Source organism: Chinchilla lanigera, unplaced genomic scaffold (assembly GCF_000276665.1).
Source record: "Chinchilla lanigera isolate Chin_1 unplaced genomic scaffold, ChiLan1.0 scaffold00013, whole genome shotgun sequence".
Taxonomy (NCBI): Eukaryota; Metazoa; Chordata; class Mammalia; order Rodentia; family Chinchillidae; genus Chinchilla; species Chinchilla lanigera.
The window spans coordinates 14,464,006-14,484,636 of record NW_004955414.1 but is presented as its reverse complement, the minus strand read 5'-3'; the positions used below and the strand labels follow the sequence as shown (position 1 = coordinate 14,484,636).

Here is a 20,631-nt window from a genome sequence, read left to right as displayed (position 1 = left end):
AGAGAGGGGAGAGAGATATAGAATAGATAGATGACAGATAGATAGATAAATGATAGATAGATAGATAGATAGATAGACAGACAGGCAGACTGCAAAGTAATCTCCCATAAAAGGGGTAAAGCCCACAAAGGATATAAATAAAATCATCAATGTTACTTAATCTGAAAGAAGACAGCAAAAGAGAGGAAAGGGATCAAAGAGCACATGGAACAAACAGCAAACTCGCACATACAAATAACCAAATTAAATGTATGTGGTCCAAAAGCCTCAATTTTGAAAGGGTAGATTTTTTAGTTGGAGTTTTAAAAGCAAGATCTGTTGAATGTATAAGTGAAACATACTTTAACCTACTTTAAAAAAAAAACCAGGTTAAAATTAAAAGCATGACAGTGAAAGAAAAAATCAACAGAATAAAGAGACAACCTTAGAATCAAACAAATATTTGTGAATTATTCATCCAATGAGGGATTACTAGAATATACAAAGTTCATTGCAGAATTATACATGATAGGCAGGGTATGGCATAAACTGGAGTATCTATCAACTAATGAATAGATAAAGAAAACATGAGGAACTAGTTCTAATCTTCCAGACGACAGCATGCTTATAGTCTACAAGAACTTCTGATTTATTTCAAACTAACTAGAGTTCAAAATTTTCCAACACGTAGAATGATAAATGAAATGAAAATCCTAATTACATTGCCTTGACCATTACATACACATATATCAAAAAACTCTACTATACCCATAAATATATACAGTATATTATTTATCCACCAAACACAAGGAAAAATGTAAAGTGTGGTGTGTACACACAAAGGGATACTACTCAGCCACAAAAATAATGGAATTATGTCACTTTCACAATGTGTATGAAACTGGAGGACATTTGGTAAAGTAAAATAACCCAGATGTGGAAAGCCACATGAATATTCCATTTTCCCAGCACCACTTGTTAAAGAGAAGCTGTCTTTTCTCTACTATATATTTTTGGGTACTTTGCCCAGAATCAGTGGCAGTACTGTAATTGTGTAGGCTCGTTTCTGTGTCCTCCATTTTGTTTCATTGGTCTACATTTTTTTGTTTTGCCCCCTTACCATGCTTGTTTTTCATTACCAAGGTTTTGTAGTACGATTTGAAGTCAGGTGTTGGGATGCTTCCAGCCTTGCTGCTTTTGTTCAGGTTTTGTGTTAGTTATTTTCCCATTGCCTGGGCAAAATGCCCAACACCCACAATTTCAGGAGAAGTATATTTTGGCTCACGGTTTTCAGAGGATTCAGTCCATGGTTTCTGGGCTCCAAAGCAAAGATAACATGGTAGAAGGGGACGGTGGGGGAAACCTGCTCAATCCATGGCAGGCAGGAAGCAGAGAGAGAAGGGAGAAGCCAGGGACAAGAATACACCCTTTATCGGTCATGCCCCCAGTGACCCATTTGGGAGGCTGAGGCAAGAGGATCTCTGTAAGTCTGAGGGCGGCTGAGCTACCTAGTGAATTCAAGGCCAGCCTCACAAGCTTAAAGAGGGAGGCAGAGCTTCTGACTGAATTGGACATCTTTACTATCAGCCACTGTGGCATTTGCCCAGCCACCCACCTGCCCTATTGGCCCCACTCTTGCGGCTCTCAGTCACTGCACACACAATAGTGACTGTCTGCAGTACCAACCTTATACAGGGTGAGTGCTTGCATGAGTTATTTACACCAGGCCATCAACAGATGCACCTGCACTGGAGTCTTGCTGACCCACTACCTAGTGGATATCCCTCTTCACAGCCTGAACTGTAGTCATAGCCATGTGGGCTGTCATGTTCCCTACACTCCACTCCCTTCAGGCTGCTGATGTGATTGCTTAGTGGATAATGGACCCACAGGGCTGATCCTTGTACTCATATGTCACAACAGCGATACCGTGTAAGGAGAACACACTACAGGCCACAGTGAAAGCACACAAGTGTCGTCAGTAGCACCTCTTTTTCCCCTATGCCCATGCATACAGTCACCTTTGGGAGCCAGGTTGGCACATGCATTTACCTGACCCATGGGTGGGAACCAAATTAGTTCTCTGGCTCTTTCTGAAACCCTGCAGGGACACGAAAAACAACCTCATGTGTAAGGTTAAATTTCCTGAAAAGGAGCATAAGGTGGGTGTATAACACCCATGTCTAATTTTTAAGAGTATTTCTATTAATTAATTATTTTAATTTTATGAGTTTTATTATACTTTACAATGTATACTTAATATGAAAATAGAAGATCAAAAAAGTGTTGAATTTTTAATATGCATTGAGTGTTTATAATAAACATCAAGATTTTCAACAACTTTTTTGTTTACAAAATCTAACAAATAACAACAGACATGTTTCCATATGAACAAAAAGCAAGATAAACATAAAACTCTACAACAAAAATAATCTTTACTTCAATTGTGATACCCAAGGCAGGTTTAACATGTGAAAACAGCACGTTTCATACACAAGTATCGCTTACAGGGATAGCACATGTGTTTTCTTTTCTCCTCTTTTTTTTAAGACATACTTGACATCTTGCTGTTCTTGCTGTTTTGCTATGAGGTTCTTGTGATGTTTCATTCTGTTCACCAGGCTGCTCTAAATTTCCTCTGTGGAGTTCTTTGGGGAAATATATATTGTTCTCCCTCTGTTGTAATTGATCCTTTATCAATTCCAGTCCCATTTCTCTAAGAAAATCTTGCTATGATATTTTACCCTTGTTATTTTCTATGTAAGCTATGATACTATTTATACCTGACATGTTTAGGATTGAGTAAAACACAACCATTCAATCCTTTGTGTTTACAGAGACATCGTAATTGCTGCATAATCCATCAACAACATCTACTCTGCCTTTCATTTTGTTGTAAAATGTGGCCGTTTCTGGCTTCATCTGTGTTGAGAATTCAGTATCAATCTTATCATCACGGTATAATATTGACAGTATCAATGCTGCTTTATTTTTGTTCTCATATATGAGGGCAATGAATATTTCCTCTTTCTGAAATCCAAAGATTATATTATACATTTCTCTATTGTGAACTTGCAATGTTTTTTCAGGAATCTCCTCTTTGTTCTTGTGAATAGTTCCTGTGCTGGTCTACTGGTTCCTTTAGCAAATGTAACATCAATGGGTAACTAGTGAACCAACTGTTGAATGTAGCATTTCGGTTACTTTTTGAAATATGTGCAGCAAATCTGTTCATACCATCATATCACTTATTACTGCACAAATAAAGACCTGTTGGTTGAGTACCAGGATAAATTTCTAAATTCAAGGTGTAAAATGTCTTCACATCTACCATGGCATATATTTTTATACCATATTTGGAAGATTTATTTGTAATATATGGCCAAAAGCCACAATAGCTTATTTATAATAGTCACCCAAAGAATCATATACAAGACGGTTCAGGAAATCTGTCCAGACGCTGGAGACCAAAGAATCCAGCCGAGGGCCTGGATCCCCCAGAAATGTCCTGCATGAGTCCAGCTGAAGACCTAGAGCTCATAACAGTGCCTCCTATGAGTCCAACTGGAAGCCCAGATCCCATACAATATCTCATGCAGTCCTGCATTCTCACAGATCTGCACTAGGAAGGCCCAAAGGTCAGTGGTGGAATCTAGGAAGTCTCTGACAGCAGGATGAAGGATCTGTGCTAGCAGGATGAGGGATCTGCAATGGAGCCAAGAAGCAAAACTCAGAAGAACCAGAGCTCCCCTGAAAGGTACCACAGCCATCCTCAGCAACAGTGAGGTCCTCAGCTCCTCTGATGATCAGGAAAGCCAAGTTCCCATCAGAAAAGCCAATGTAGCCAGCTTCTCCAGGAGTCTGGCAGTACATCATCTTCCCCTCCAGAGCCAGGAAGTGATGCTCAAAGTGAGCCGGACCAGAGCTCCCCCAAAGTGAACTGAGGCTATTTTCAGTGCCAACAAGGTCCTGGGCTGCTTGGAGGGTGAAAACAGCCAAGTTCATCAGGAAATTCAGCATGACAAGCTTCTCCAAAACAGCCAACAGCTCCTTACAATTTCTACCAGCTCTCAACAGCCTCTCTCAGCGCCCAACAGCCTTTTTTCTTCATCTCCAGTTCTGCCTCTTATGCCGCTGGCAACACTCCTCAGGTGGGCCTCCCACCCCCAGCACATCACTTACTCAGTTCAGCTTGGGGTTATAAATTGACCACCAGTTGTCAATCTACTACAGAAACCAAATCTCTTGAGTGTCATTTCTGTTATAAAAATCTCAGTGCCACATCCATCACTTCTCCATAAATCCTTGAGATTCTGACAATTAGAATGATGCAGTCCTGCTACATATAACAGACCTATGAAGGTTTTTAGTTCAGACAGTGATGTGTCATGATAAATATATTTTTGAGTATTACTACTGGGGCATGTAGAATGTTTTACTTGTATTTTATTATTAGTGTATTTTACAACATCTCGTAGCATATCCTCTGTTCCAGTTTTCAACACTGAATCATAGTGTTAGCATTCCGTCCAATAGGTCTCACACCTAGCAAGAACATAATAATATTTTTTGACCTAGTTCTAATGTTGGATCATTCAGGTATACATGACCATTTTTGTAGCATTTCAACAAGTCAAACAGTGTAATACTTATTGACATTATCGTGTTTTTCCTCATCTGAATCAAGGTCTTCCTTCTCTACTTCTCTGTCATTTCTTGCCCATCTCACTTTTGCAACTTCTGCTTACATGTTCCACATCATCATCGTTTGATGATGATCACCTGATGACTCACTGTCCACCTCCTTCCAAAGTTGTAAGTTGTTGAGGTACTTCCACAAGAAAAATCAAAAGAAAATATTTAGTAAAACAAATTACAAGTGCACAAAAATGTAACACAGAGAGTAAGGTGGGTAAAACTCACCTGTTGATACTTTGACACACGTGCATACCCCTTGCTATTTGTCTATCGGATGGGTAGACAAGATCTCTTCCTGCACCCTCCTCTCCCCCTGCACAGCTATTATGATGCACAGCTGGCTTCCATTCCTCTAAAGTAAATATTTTCATTAGAAAGCTATCGTACAAGTATATTTCACCCAACCTTTTTCACCAAGGGTTTTAAATATCTCATTGAGTCTCCCTTTTGGTCCCAGGCCCCTTGGCCTCTCTAAAGAGCTAAATACAGGGGCTTTTTTTTCTGCTGGGCTGTCACTGCTTTGGACAGTGCCTATGTGGGGAATGGGAAGTGGCCCTCTTGCTTGATTGTTTTGTTTTGTTGGACTTTGGTGCAGTACACAACCTGTAAAACTTTATAGGCTGGTCTTTTTTGCAACCTCAGTGCTGACTGTGTCCTGGCCTTCCTATTTTACCTACTGGCCCTCTTTTGTGCAGTCTTCCTCTCATAGGCCTTGTTACATGGCCTGTGTGGGCTGATGATCATTTTCCAATTCATGACCTTTCATGTAGAAAGCCTTAACATCAGGCCTTTACCACCCAACTGTCAGTGTATATGGTCAGGGGGTCCCCTTCTTGGGTGGTCATCATGCACGTAGGTCTCAGTTCAGTCCATTGGCTGTTTTGTATGTGTCTGTTTCAGACCACACGGTGTTTGTTTCTGGCTGCACAACAGCCGTCTATGTGCGATGGGTCCACGGCTTGACCCATCTGTATAACAGGCACTTGTTAGTACTGGTAGTACTCCACCGGTCTTCACACCCACTCTACTCAGCAGAAAGGGGACTTGTGCTCCAAGCACTCTGTTACTCTAAATATGCTGTCTTTGGCCAGCACTGGTATGTGAGTGACTCCCACCCTAGGGACAGATACCCAAGAGTGTGGCCATTTGGCTACTGCATAGGTGGTGTACACCTTCACAAGGACTTCTCAGGTGATTGACTCACAGGTCTGCAAGGCTGCATATATGGCTACTAGCTGTTTCCATATGAAATAATACCAGACCTCTGCTCCCTTTTATGATTGTGACTGAAGTTTCAAAGACATGTGCAGCCATTCTGTGCACTGCCGCAATCCCTAACTGAAACCCTCAGTGGTTACACAAACATCTTAATTTTTAGTGGTACCTGGAGTTGAACATCTGCAGGACTTGTGCCTGCTACATAGACCTCTTTGCCAACTCAAATACATGCTTGGTATCTGCCACTCAATCCACCTGCTTGGCATCTTTTGTCCTATTTCAGGCTATGCCCTTTATACTCATGTAACAAAAAAATTTTAAGATCTGGGGTATCCTCTATAAATGGTTCTGGGGAAAATGGATACCCACCTGCAGAATATTGTGTCTAGACCCACATATTTCACCATGTGCTAAACTAAATTCAAAGTGAATCAAAGATCTAAATGTTAAAACAAAACAATCTGCTGAAAGATAAAATAGGTAAAAGTCTTGAAGACATAGGCATAGGCAAGGACTTTCTGAACAGAATCCCAATGGCACAAGAAATAATACTGAGAATCAACAAACGAGATCATATCAAATTAAAAGCTTCTGCACAACAAAGGAAACAACCAACAGAGTAAAAAGAATGGAAAAAAATTTGCCAGCTATTCTATGAACAGAGGACTAATAACTAGAACATATAAAGAACTCAAAACATTAGGAACCCCCCAAAAATAAAAGACTCAATTAAAAATAGGCAACCAAAATGAGCAGACACTTCTCAGAAGAAGTGTAAATGGCCAATAAATAAATGAAAAATGCTACTGGAGAAATGCAAATTAAAACTACACTAAGATACCATCTTACTCCAGAAAGAATGGCTACCATCAAAAAATCTAATAATAACAAAATGCTGATGAGGATGTGGGGAAAAAGGGACTCTTCTGTCTTGTTGATGGGACTGTAAACTAGTACAGTAAGTCCCTGACTTATGAATTCCTTTCCAGGAGAATGTTTGTAAGTCATAGTCATTCGTAAGTCTGACAAAGTCTTACACCGTTTGACACAAATATACAATGTAAAGGATAAAAAAATCAAAGACACACTGAAAAGTGTCATAATTAAGCTATTTTTACTTTTATAATTACCTTAACATGGTAAGGTAGACACATGAGCTAATTCCATGATTTGTTTGCATTTTTGAATGTTCATAAAGCAAGGTCTGTTCATATCTATGAAAGTTCAAAATTTGACTATTTGTAAGTCAGGGACTTACTATACAACTATTATGGAAATCAGTGTGAAGATTTCCCAAGAATTTAAAAATAGAAATTTCATTTGACCCAACTATTCCCTTCTAAGTATCTTCCCTAAAAGTTAAAACCATCATAGTCCATGGATATATGCATATCCATGTCTATAGCAGCATAATTTATAATAGCTAGATCTTGGAAACAGCATATATGTCCATCGACAGATGAATGAATAAGGAAGATGCAGTATCTGTACACAATGGAGTACTCCCGTGTCACAAAGAAAGATAAATTTGAGGCATTCATAGGTAAATGGACCCACCTTGGGAACATAATGTTAAGTAAAGGTCAGACACGTGAGCTCAAATACCACATGGCTTCAGAGAGAGACAGAGAAAGCGACAGAGACCAAAATGAAAAGATAGATAGTAGTTCAAATACTTCCCCAAGTTACATATTCTGTCATTTCAAATATATTTTAATAAATGCCAATTCATTTCATTGATATTACTAGTTTATTTTAGTTCACCGAAAAAAGTTTTATGTTATCTGTTTCTTTTTTGCAAGAATCTTTTTGGTTTGTCTTGCACGCTGAGTTACTACTTTGAAGCTGATACACGGTATATTTATTAACTACTGTTATTCTCTCATTATTTTGGTATGAAATTTTATTTTTTTATTAAGTAAAAAAAGGGCAAAAAGATCTGGGCTAATTGGGGAAATAAAAACTCTCTAATATCTCAGAAGCCCTAGTAAAGTCTCTGTTTCACTATGGTAGGATGACACCTCCACACGTTATAACAGCCTCTGTCCCACCCAACCAGACAACTTTTAAAAACTTGACAGAGAGCACAGGTGCCTGGCCCCTGACCTTGTTGACAACTCATCTATGTATTTCTAGAGGCTGCCGGAAACCACCAGACCTGCTAGAGAGTCGGAGGTTAACATAGCATCATCAATGTAATGAAATAACCACCCTTTGTGGGGCTGGCCATCAGTCCAGGGTAGACAGTAAGGCTGTGTAAATAACCCTGTGACAACACAGTAAATGTCCATTGCCTGCTTTTTTGTGTGGAGGCAAAATCTTCTTGACTCTCAGCAGAGAACATCGGGGTTTGCAATCTCAATCCCTGGAGGACGGCCACACCCAGGAAGTACTCAGGTACAGGGAAGCGTGCTTGGCATAGACTCAAGGAGGCAGAGGGCCTACCCCCAAGGTCACTGTCATCAGTTTCAGTTTGATGGCACGACCTCTGTAGCCATCTACCTAGGCCATCTTACCCAGGAATTTCTCAGGATTACCACAAATCAGACCACAGTCTTCCCTGCTGTCCACTGACACATTAAACACTTGTGGGGGACCAATGAATAGCAAGTTCAACATGAGTGCTGCAGTCTTCTGGTGTCCCCCCTAACTGGGCACCTGGGCCTTGTCCTTAGTCAGAATTAAAACACCTGCGCAACGTCATCCACAGAGGCCACGTCATCTCACAAGTGTATGCCAGGTCTGGCTGTTCACTTCTGCTGCGGAGCCTCCTGCTTTTGGAACAGTTGAGCGGGTGTAATTGCCCTCAAAGGGTTGAGAGCATATCATTCAGCTGTTTGTTACGTTTTTCTGTCCATGCCTGCCAGGAGGAAGTCGATCCACATCTGTGTATGGGCCACCTATTTTGACCGCTTTCTCCCAGTCTGTTCGGGCCTCTGCCTCCATACTGCCTGAACTCCTCACTCCTTTTGCAGCCCTTACTATCTCCCAGCGCTGCCAGCAGTGCTCCTACTGCACTGCAGCTGCCCCTCCACCTGGCCTTGGGTTCACTCGCAGTGTTATCTCTGTCTCTTGGCTCCTGGTGACTGCCGGTTCCAGTGCCCCAGCAGCATCGGTGGAGTTCCTCCCAACCCCCACTGGCCAACTGCCTCTGCCATTGCCACTAGCAGTAAGTGTCCCGTGTTCAGCCCCCGTACAACTTGCACCGGTTCTGTTCATATCTGCCACCCATGTGCAGCGTTTGGCTGTTCTCTGGAGTCTCTCCAGACTGTCCGCGGTGCTGCATGCATCAGTCGATCAACCTGTGGTCTCAGGCCTGAAGCCGTGCTTCCCTTGCAGCAGCTGTCTGGGGTTCTAACATGAACCTGGACTGATCCCACTCATGTCTCCAGTGTGTGCTCCATGCTCGGCCCGAAGCCTTCCAGGTGGGCTCTACCCCCATCCTGGCCCGCTGGCGCCCTTCTTTACCTCCATGGCCTTGCTGGGTTGTGGCTCTCTGCTTTCATTGTCAGTATCACCACCCAGCGGGCCTTTCCATAATGAAGCAGCTTGGTATCTTCAGCCCCCAAGCTGTCTGTGTTGGTGAGCTTCATCATCTCAGCAGCGTGCGTTCTCTCTGGGCGTGATCTATGAGGAGCGTATACCTCTTCTTTCAACTCCCCGTTGCCATTTTCCCTTAATGAGGCTTCTGCCTTAGCCTGGGCTGAGGCAAATCCTGTCACAATCTTCCAACTGTCTTGTCACTAGTTCAGACTGGGGAGGCCCACTTGATACTTGCGCAGCCCAAAGAAGAGACACAGAGCCATGGACTGGATTAGACATCTTTATTTTCAGCCACCATTGTATTTGCCCAGCCACCCAGCACTGCCCTATCTGTCTAAGCACTCTTGGGGCTCTCGGCCACTGCACACACAACAGTGACTGTCCACCAGTACCAGACTTATATGGGCAGAGTGGTTACATAAGTTATTTACACCGGGAAATTGATAAATGCACCTGTGCTGGAGTCTTGGTGACCCACTGCCTACTGGATACCCCACTTCACAGCCTAAATTATACCTGCAGCCATCTTGGGCTTTTGTGTTCTCTATGACTGTATAATTTGCTCATTTGATATATTTACTGTTTATTGTTTCACTTCAACTCTTACTAAGTATGTTCCATGGGAGAGAGGGCCTTTTTAATCTTCTCTGATGTGTGGTAAGCATGGAAAACTGATACAGAGTAGGCACCCAATAAAAGTCAAACAAAAGAATTAAGATGTTCTCATAGACCAAAGGATTATGAAAAAATCTTGTAATAGTTTCCTCTTGCTGCTGTTACAAATTGCCCACAAACTTAGTGGCTTAGAAAAAGTTATTAACTTACAGTGCTAGAGATCAGCACTTCAAAATGAGTTTCACTGGGTAGAAATCAAGGTGGTAGCAAGACTGCTTCTGAAGGCCCTAAGGGACAACCCAATATCTTGCTTCCCCCAGTTTCTTAGAGATCACTTGCATTCCTTGGATGCTGGCCCCTTCCTCTACAAAATTGGCACTGTGGCATCTTCCACTCTGTCTGTCTTTCTGTCTGTCTCTGAGTGTGTATGTCTGCGCTTCTCTCACAACTTCTGTTTCCATCATCAGATCTCCTGCTCTTTGATTCTGAACCCTTCCCCTCTCCCTCTTAAGGGCCTATGTTATTACATTGGACCAACCTGAATAGTATAACCCCCCCACCTTAAGGTCATTTTACCCTAATCATATTTGCAAAATACTTTTTATCGTGACGTGATGAGACTATGGGATTCACAGGTTCTGAAGATTACAATGTGGACATCTTTGGGGTGTCTATAACTCATCCTAACATGGTCAATTTTGGATTACTCAGTTTCTCCTCTTAAAGCCTGAAATGAAAGATCTATAGATCCAGTAGAGCCCTTGGAGATGATCTCATTCTCCTAATTTCACTTCCTGTTCACTTCCCCAGCTCAAGTGCTCCAAGTATTTCAGTAGCTTCCGAATGAGTCTCTGCAATCAGACTCGCCTTCCCAAATTCACCCCTTATGCCAGAGTAATCTTAATGGTATATTTTAAATATGCGAAGGTTATTGTATCAAATTATGCCTCAGTAGAGCTAGAGAAAGTAAAATAACCCAAAGGAAAGCAAGATAAAGGTGGAAATGGAATACACACCAGGAAAACAGAGAAAGCCTAATCACTCAAGCAACAGGGACAGTGGCCAAATGTAAACCTATGAAAACATCAGTAATTACTTTAAATGTAAATAGACTAAATGCTTAAATTTAAAAACAAAAGAATTGCCTAACCTTATGAAAATAACAGGATCCAACCATATACTCTTGTAAGTGTTTGGTGTATTGAGACTGAAATTACTGCAAAGGAAGAGTAAAAGAGGGCTAGGAATGTGACTCGGTGCTAAACTACTTGCCTAACACGTGTAAGGCCCTGGTTTCCATTCCTAGTGCCATCGGGGAGCAGGGGAGTAAAAGATACTTCTTGAATAAGTATTTAGATTTTATTGCCAGGATAATGCCACATATCAACCACAGGCAAAAATACAACTACTGTACCGTATAACGATAGTTTACTGCTCACACATGTGAATTCAATGTTCTAGCTGTTCTGTAGCCTTGATGTAGGCTAACTGCATCTACCAGGACTGGGGGAAACTGACTCGGCAGTATGTGTCCTTAACCAACTAAGTATGTTCTTCTAGTGATGGAAGTTGTCCATAAAAGCAAATCTCAATGTACAAGCCCATTTCAAACTCCTGCTTCAAGGAACATCTGTTACTTATTGAACCCAAAGTAAACATCAGAACTGGGACAGCTGGGAATCTCTAGAAGTAAAGTTTCCTGGCAAAAGGTATCAATATGAAGGGTGTAACTAAAAGAAGGATGAAGAACTGGGGCGAAATGATACAATCCACCTCACCAGGTGATCACCACACGAAGTAAACCTTAAGGCAAAAAACATTACTGGAGATAAAGAAGGTCATTCTCTAATGGTGAAAAATGACTTAATTTTTTTTCATCTTGTAGGTACTCAATCACAGTCTGTAAAAGAGAAATAAATCCACAATCATGGTGAAGAACATCTCTCAGTAAAGGACAGAGTAAGTGGACAAAAAATCTGTGAAGAGATGACTTTAACAATGAACAAGGTAGTCTTAATTAACATGTATAGAACATTATACTTAACTGCAGAAAATATATTCTTTTCAAATGGTCACAGGACAATTTATTAAAAGTGATTGTATGGGCTGGATATGTAGCTCAGTAGCAGTGGTTACCTAGAATGCACAAGGCTGCAGTGGAAAAAAAAGGTGATCATATCTTGAGCCATGTAACTGGCTTACATGAACTTTAAAGAACTGACATTTTAAGAATATATTTTCTGACAACAGTGCAACTTAGCCAGAAACCAATGTGAAGACGCCAGAAGGTCTATCGGGCAGAGTGCTTACCTAGGAGGCATGCACCAGAACCTGGGTTCAATTCCCAGGACCTCCTCCCCGCAAAGCCAGAAAAACCAATGATCGAAAAAAAATGATCACGATGGAAATGGTTGATAATGAAACTAACATACAAACACATGCACTGACGTGTCCAGTGGCAGATGTGAACAAGGGCTCTAAGACTGGAAGGAGACTGAACTGACGATACTGAATAAAAGGCAGCTTCCTAACCAGAATCACTATCATAATCGGTTTTTGTACACCTACAGATCCTTTACTTTGAGTCTGTGCACTTCCAAGAGTAGCAAAGTCCACATAAAAATTCAATCCTAAGAGGCAGAACAATATTATTTCCCTTCTAGAGCGCTTTTATTTTTACACTCATATATCCATCAGCCTACTGAAACCCCCCACTTGGATTCTTCACAAGCGTCTCAACGTTAGTATGTCCATAACTGGACCGGTTTCCCTTCAAAACCTAGTCTCCCAAACCCTGTCCCATTCCATTACAGGGTGCTGCCACCCGCCTACTTGGTTAAGTAAAAACCTGGTGGTAGAGGTCAGGACTGAGAGAGTATAAGTAGACTAATCTCCTCTGCCAAAGACAACTAGAAAGTTGGTTAAAACACCTGACAGGCGGCGAGGACAAACAGATAAAGGAGGCCTTCACAGCTGCAGGCCTTGGGAAACGCCTGGGGTGCGTGCTGCGCTCCCCGCGCCTGCCCTGCCAGGCCTGTAGCGAGGGGTGAGAGATCGACCTGCATCAAGGTGCCTCAGGCTTAACTGCGACTCTTAATCTAATGTAACCTGCTGTTTCCGGTGATGCTCCGGAGGGAACACAAGGTTGGACTTGTTACTTACAGTGACTCACAGTCCCAAACGCAAATCTGAATTTCGCATCTGAGATGACCAGCAACTGTCAACCCGAGTGCCGCAGGGAGCACGAGGTGCAAGGTCGCGTGCGCTGGGCGTGGCCTGGTGCCAGCCTGGGCGTGGCCAGGCGCTGTGGGGCGTGGCTACAGACTTTGCCGGTAAGAGCAAGACTACTTAATTGAAAGCCAGACCCAGCCTTAGCACAGAGCACCCAGGTCGGTAATCTTTTTTACTTTGTCCTTCCTTCCCTTTCTTTCTTCCTCCTTTTTTTCTTTCTTTTCCTCTTTCTCTTTTTCTTTTCTTCCTCTCTTTTCTGTCTCTTTCCTTCTTTTTCTCTTCTCCTTCCTGCCTTCCTTCCCTTCTTTTCTCTTCTCTTTCTTTTCTCCTTCCCCAGAGACCAGCTACCTACCTCCCCCAACCCTTTTAATGTTTTAATTTTGGGACAGGGTACTAAATTGACCAGGCTGGCCTCAAACTTGTGATCCTCCTGCCTCAGTCTTCAGAGTAGCTGGGATGACAGGCTTGCACCCACATGCCTGGCTGTAGCTTGCTTTAAATTACAAGATAAAACAAAAACAAAACCCAAAACCCAAAACAAACAACAACAGAAACAAAACCAAAAACTTTTCAAATATTGAAAGGCCAGAATAAGTCAGTATTAGCTTTTGTTTGGTTAATCTTTTATTCTTCTATTTTTCTTATTCTGGCCCCATTCCTGACCTCTAGATCCTTATATCCAATGGGAGGTTAGTCATCCTTATCTGCATATCCAACTTTAGACACCTCAAACTCAGGAAATTTTAACATAAATTCATTTTTTTTTCTCTTAAATCTGAGCTATCTCCTGCAGCTCCAAATCAGTAAATGACAAGCTCTGAAATCAGTGTTCTTCTACTCTTGACTGTTCTTTTTATCAGTGGCCGCTAGGCCCTTAATCATCTCTGCGCATCCCAGCCCTCTTGGCACTGCTATGTTAAAGCAGTTATTGCATCAGACACCCAGAGAATCTTACTTCCATTCTACCTGTCCCCAAACCTTCAAAGAACAGCTGGTGATCTTTTGCAAATGCAAATGTGGCTATGCTTAAAATTCATTTCTAAGGGTAAAACTTTAAAATTGGATCCTGACTTCCTCTTCAGCCTCAGCCTCCCTCCACTCCCCTCCATTCCCACTTATACTGAGACTCCAGTAAAGCCAAACTTCTTATACTCTCTTGTTTTCTCCCATATACCTGTATGTATCTGTATTCACGCTGTCCCTACTGCCAGGCTTAACCACTTCCCACTCCCAGCTTTTATCGGCCTAACTCCTTTTCTTAGCGTGAAACTCAGCTCAGGAATCCTTCTTTCCTCATTTGTACCCCTACTTCTCGCCAGCAGACTCAGTTAACTACCTTCCTTTGTGTCCTAAATCTCCCTCTATATAAACCTCTTCTTACTATATTAGCTGCATTGATAATTACCTACTCAGCCTTGAAGTTTTGAAATCTACTTACTGTTGGCTGGACTATATCTAACCCACCTCTTTATCAACAATGTCTACTAAAATGCGTGCCACATATCAGTTGATTAGTTGGTTAAATAAACACCTGGAAGCTACAGATCTCTCAGCCCTTAAACTGACTGTATATTTTCTGGCTGCTTCTTCTTTTGACCTAGCTGAGTTCCCTAGGGTGTGCCTCTTTGTAACTAGAGGGAGGATATGACACTGTGCCAAAAGGAGAATGGTAGTTTGAACTGGGGTGCTGATAGCATAGGGGAAGAAATGTAGACTGGAACCTTGCAATACTTACTCTCTTCCTCCTAACTTCCACTCTGAGACCTTTAACCCTCAACATAGCAGCCCTGAGCTACTGGCACCCTTGAGACTAGGTAGCACTCCATGAGTTAAATAATCTGATGGAAAAGGCAGATTTTTCTGAAACTCCATTCTGACTATTTCTTGAGAGATTTCTTTCTCTCTTAGCAACAGATAATGAAATGAGGCATAGTGGCTGGTCCTAGGTTTAAGCAAAGACAGGCCTGGTCCTATTATTCCTGATTTTAAATGTCCACCGCCAAGCAAGACAAACAAAACTGAAAGCATGCAGAACAGAATTCTCAAAAGGATACCAAAGAGCTGATCAAATAAGTCTAGTTAGAACACTTTATTTCAAAGAATATACTTAATAAATTTCTGTGGTAGGATGAAAATTTGGGTGTTAAAAATTAGTAATGAAAATAGACTTTTTGTTTGTGTTCCCATCATGGCTGACTAGGGGCAGCAGTGCTCATGGGACACTCAGCAGTCACTCACTGGGAGGGGCAGGTACTTGGATGTTGGAGGGGAACAAAGACTCAAATATGGCAAGGCAACTTGAAGAAGAAGCCTGCCAGACAAATTCTAGTACCAAGCGAAGTTAGAGAAAAAAGCTGCGCCAGCCTTGATCCCAGCACTTCTTACACCCCAGGTCCGAGAACACACCATCTGGGGAAAAATCTAACCTTAGTGGGGAGGAAGCTAAGCACAGCAGTAGCAGCTGTGGTGCTGCACTAGCAAATACCACACGTCAGTGCCCACCCATCCTAACTCTCATCTCACAGGGATGGGGAGCTAGGCAAATGAGATATTTGCAGATCAGAACACTAGAGAAACAGATGCCTAGTGAATCATTCAGAGGGCAGTGGAGTTAGGACCAGTGGGTCCTTGAGAAAGAAGGAGACACAGTCCTGGTTAGGGACCTGGAACAAGGCAGGGAGAGAGCTGTGGTTCAGTGACTTGCAGCAGCAGCAGGCAGCATTTGTGACCAGTGTGATCCAGGAGAGGAACAGAGACACTTGAGCAGTGCAAAGTCAGCACTTCCCTATTGGTCCACTAGTACCAATGAGCTCTGGGCCCTGAGGATATCCTGCCACTGCCCACTCTCCCAATGCTGCAGAAGTTGGTGCCCACAAGGGAACTCTGGTGCCCATCAATCAAAAGCTGCTGAGCTCTCCAAGCCCTAAGACCCACTGTGTCCACAGGTTGGATAGAGACTCTGTGGAATGTGGACAAAGAGTTCACTGCAGGTGGAATGTTGGAGAGGAGTGGCATAGCCAGAGGGGGTTGCACTTGTATGCTCTCAGAGTGGTATAGAAAGAGCAAGGGTAGGCAGCTGCAGGGTGCAAGGATATTGTGGAGGGAAGGGAGCAGAGATCAAATAGGCCCTTTCACACTAAGGAGGCTGAGGCAGGAGAATCCCCAGGAGTTTGAGGCCAGCTTAGGCTACATGGAATATTCAAGGCCAATCTGACCTAGCAAAACCCTGTCTCAAAACACCAAAAACAAACAAAAACAAAAACAATGACCACTTCAGAAATCAGTGGAACTGGGTGCTTGACCTGTCGCACTACCCCACCCTACTGTGCAAGCCTCACACTATTAAAGTTACTTGATCGCAAGACAGGCAAAAAAAAAAAAAACCAAAAAAAGCAAAAAATCCCTCTGGCTTGCCACACCCACAGGAGCGCAACTGAAACCAAGCAAAGCACTGCAAGCAGAGGAAAGGAGGCGCAGTCTCCCTCACTCACTCAAAGCCCAGAAAAGAAATAGTAGGAGTTTTCCAAGTACCAGTAGACACAGCAAACTTCCTGGACTCAACCACAGAGAGCTGGAGCTTAGCCCGTCCATGACCACTGTAAGTCAAAAGTTTCTCCACTTACAAATGTAGAGGGAAGAGCACGCTGGTCAAATCTGACTGTTGTGTAAATAGAACCAAAGACTTTTACTCTTTCTCGTATATGTGTGTTTTTTTTGGGGGGGGGGTTCTCCTTTTCTTTTTCTCCGTTCATCAGACATGAATGTGTGTGTGTGTGTGTGTGTGTGTGTGTGTGTGTAAAGGAGAATAAGAATTAATTAGTGCTTACCATACTCATAAGTGAAATAAATTGGACCCACATGTGTAAACATCGTATTGTCTCCCTAATGTAAGAACCTGAAAGGGTAAATAAAACCCAAAATATACAATAGATATTATGAAAGGGAAAGAAATTGCTCAGAGGAAGGAACAACTGGGATGAGGGAAGAGAGAAAAAAAAAAGAAAGAAGGGGGAAAATATGGGATAATTGTACTGCTGATGCTGATGTCTAATGGTTTATTGAAAGGAACAGTTAATGCTTAAATTTTTTTGACCATTTTATGTGCTTATATCTGGTAATCTGAACAATTAACGTGAAGACAACAAAATGCAATATAACAATCATTGGTGAATTCCTAACATCTTGTCTAGTGAAACTCTGTACTGTTTCTAATGTTTTTTTAACTATTTTTTATTCTCTTTAGTGGTTTGATCAATCTTCCATTCTTACATCTGGTCATCTGAGCAACTTCATTGAAGATAACAATATGTAATATAACAACCACTGTTAACTCCTATCATTCTGTTTTGAAACCCTGTATCATTTTTATCAGTTTTGCTTTATTTTGTTTTTGTCTATGTTGTTATTTTTTATTTTCTTTAAAATAAAAAAAGAATTAATTAGTGCTTTAGTTTAAATAGTATCTTTCATGGGCATGCCAGGTTAACCCTCACCAAAAATTGTGTATAGGGGATTCAAACACAAGTTTTCTATCAACAGATTAATTAGTTCTGATCTTCTTATAACTTCCATCTCTAAATATACTTCCCTCCCTCTTCTTCCTTTTTCGCACCTCGACAAATAACGTCTCAAACCCCCTCTCCACCAATGCTCCACTACAAAAATAGTATCAACAAATCCTGTCTTTTTCTTTCATTTGTTAGTATCTCTTTTTTCTCCTTTCCTTTTTTTCTGAACTATTCTCTTCCTTTTTATTTCTCTCATCGTCTACATCTGAGCTTACTTGTCATCATTGCTCCATATCACAGTCTTTCTGCATTATTTAAAAAAGGTGAAAATATTACAAACAAGTTTTAAGTTACATGATTGAGCCGGGCATGGTGGCACATGCCTGTAATCCCCACACTCAAGAGGCTGAGGCAGGAGGATCATTGCAAGTTTGAGACCAGCCTGGACAGCAAAGTGAGCTCAAGGCCAGCCTGAACTGCATAGTGAGATCCTGTCTCAAAAAGACAATAAATAAATAAATAAATAAATAAATAAATAACATGATTGAAGGAGAGGAACACTGATAAACTCATCCATTCAAGTTAGCACTACCCTGATACCAAAACCAAAAAAAAAAAAAAAAAAACACTCAACAATATAAAGAAAACTATGGACCAAATCTCCTCAATGAGAATACCTGTAAAAATCCTGAACAAGATACTTACAGACATAGTGCAACAAATTATTAAAAAGACCATACATCATGACCAAGTTGACCTCATCTCAGGGATGCAGGGATAGTTCAACATATATAAATCAATAAATGGGATAAAACCCACATGGTCATCTCAATAGATGCAGCAAAAGCTTTTGACAACATCCAACATTTTTTTATGATTAAAAAAAAGCTGATGAAAGGTATAAGGATTGTGTCTTAAACAATAAAATCCACTTAAGAAAAACCTAATTATCAACATCATACCATATAGGGCAAAATTCAGAGCATTCCCTTTAAAATCAGGAATGAGACAGATGTTCCCACTCTTAGGCAAGAGAAAGAAAAAAAAGGGTTATGCAGAGAAAATGAAGAGATCAAATTATCCTGATTTGCAGATGACATCTTTACACAGAAGATCCAGAATGAAACCAAAAGACTTTTAGAATGAATAAACAATTTCAGCAAAGTGGCAAGTGTTATGGTTTGTATCTGGATGTCCCCCCAAAGCCTCATGCAGTCATAGGGCAAGCTTCTAGAGTTTATGATTGATTCATGGTTCAATGTTGGAATTATAGGCATGAGTGCTACTCCTGCCCTAGTTTGCATACAATGTATGGGAGGGAAAGAGGCTGCTTTCTGCCCACCTCTTTTGCTCTTGATGTCTTTGCTGCTTTTTGTGGCCATGAACTGTTGCCCCCTGCCATGTGCCACCCTGTCTTGGAGCCAGCTGAGTATGGACTGAAACCTCCACAAACTGTGAGCTAAATAAACCCTTTCCTTCCTTAATTTTGTGGATCAGGTACTTTGCCTCAGCAATGAGAGAAAAGTAACCAAGACAGAATTTGGTACCAGAGAAGTGGAGTTGTTGCTGTGACTATACCTGAACATTCAGTTCAAGAGCCTTCAGGAATGGCTTGTGTGAAGAGTTTGGAAAGGTTTGGAGATGTTGCCTGAAAGAGTAGAGCTGGAACACCTTTGGCTGTTGTGTATGGGGGATTCTGGTCAAAGCTCAGAAGATCAGAAGGCTGATAGAAATCCTGCTGGTAAAGACTGGGCTTGGGAGGTTGGTCTCCAGATGATGTGTGTTATGGCTTGGCAGGAGGTTTGTATTTTGCTCTTGTCTAGAGAATTTGCCTTAGACTGAGATTAAGGGCAGCAGACTGATAAATCTGGCAAAAGAAACTTCAAGGCAGTCAAATGTGGGGGCAGTGGCATGGATATTGTTGGGGGTTTTTAGCCAGATTTGTGTTAAGAATCAAGAGCAAAGAGCCCCACAGGATGATTTAAAATGTGGTGAGTTTGGCCAGAAAGGAAGCACCTGTAAAACTGTGGATTGCAAAGATAAAGCTGAGGAGATCTCAATTGCTGAGAAGGAACAGAAAACTATAAAAGATTGGCTGAGGGCACCACAAGAAGCAGCAAGTCTCCACCCTTTGCAGCCTCAAACCTGCAAAGATGAAAGACTTTGCTTTGAGGAGAAAGTTGCAGAGTATCCTGTTCCAGAATGGCAGTGGCATAGAGAATTTGTTCCTCAGAATCAGGTTCAGAGTGCTAAGTCACCCAGGCACTCAACACCTACAGCCAAGAGAGAAGAAAGCCTGGCTACTGCTCCAGCTGGCAGTGGACCTTGGCATCATCCATGTGGCACTGGTTATAGCACATGCAGAATGCAAGAGTTCTGAGGTTAAAAGGGCTTTCACCTCAATTTCAGAAGGCTTGGGAGGCCAGGCAGAGTGCCCCTGAGAGGGCAGTATGTGAAGCTGTGAGTGTGAAGCAAAATGTGCAGTGGAGACCGCAGAAGGTTGGAAAAGCCAGGAACATGGGTCATCTAAGGAATGTTGCAAGGAGGGAGCAAAGCAGGCCTAAGAGAGAAATCATGGGAGCTACAACCACCAGAAGTGGCATAAGGGCAGAGTCATACAAGCCTTTTGGAGCTCACAGTGTGCCACAGATTATTTCAGATGCTGGACATGGAACTACAGGACTTAATGTTTACCCTGCTTGATTTTGGACTTGCTTTGGTCCCAGTGCTTTGTATCCCTCATTTGTACCTTTTGGAAAGGTAATGTTTATTTTGTGCCATTGAATGTTGGAGATGTCTAACTTTTCATTTGTACAGGGGCTTGCAACTAAGAGTTTGC

The 20,631-nt window shown here is 41.9% G+C and overlaps 1 protein-coding gene across 2 annotated transcripts in view; it reads right to left on the bottom strand.

The window, feature by feature from the left end:
• The window catches only part of Gdpd4 (glycerophosphodiester phosphodiesterase domain containing 4), a 92,770-nt gene extending 79,453 nt beyond the window's left edge, over nucleotides 1–13,317 (bottom strand). Inside the window, exon 1 of one of the 2 annotated variants that reach the window (XM_005379839.2) lies at nucleotides 13,216–13,317. The gene's annotated coding sequence lies outside the window, so the exon portion shown is untranslated. The remainder of the gene's footprint in view (nucleotides 1–13,215) is intronic. The other variant, XM_005379840.2, reaches the window with a different exon arrangement.
• Nucleotides 13,318–20,631: the final 7,314 nt, after the last annotated feature.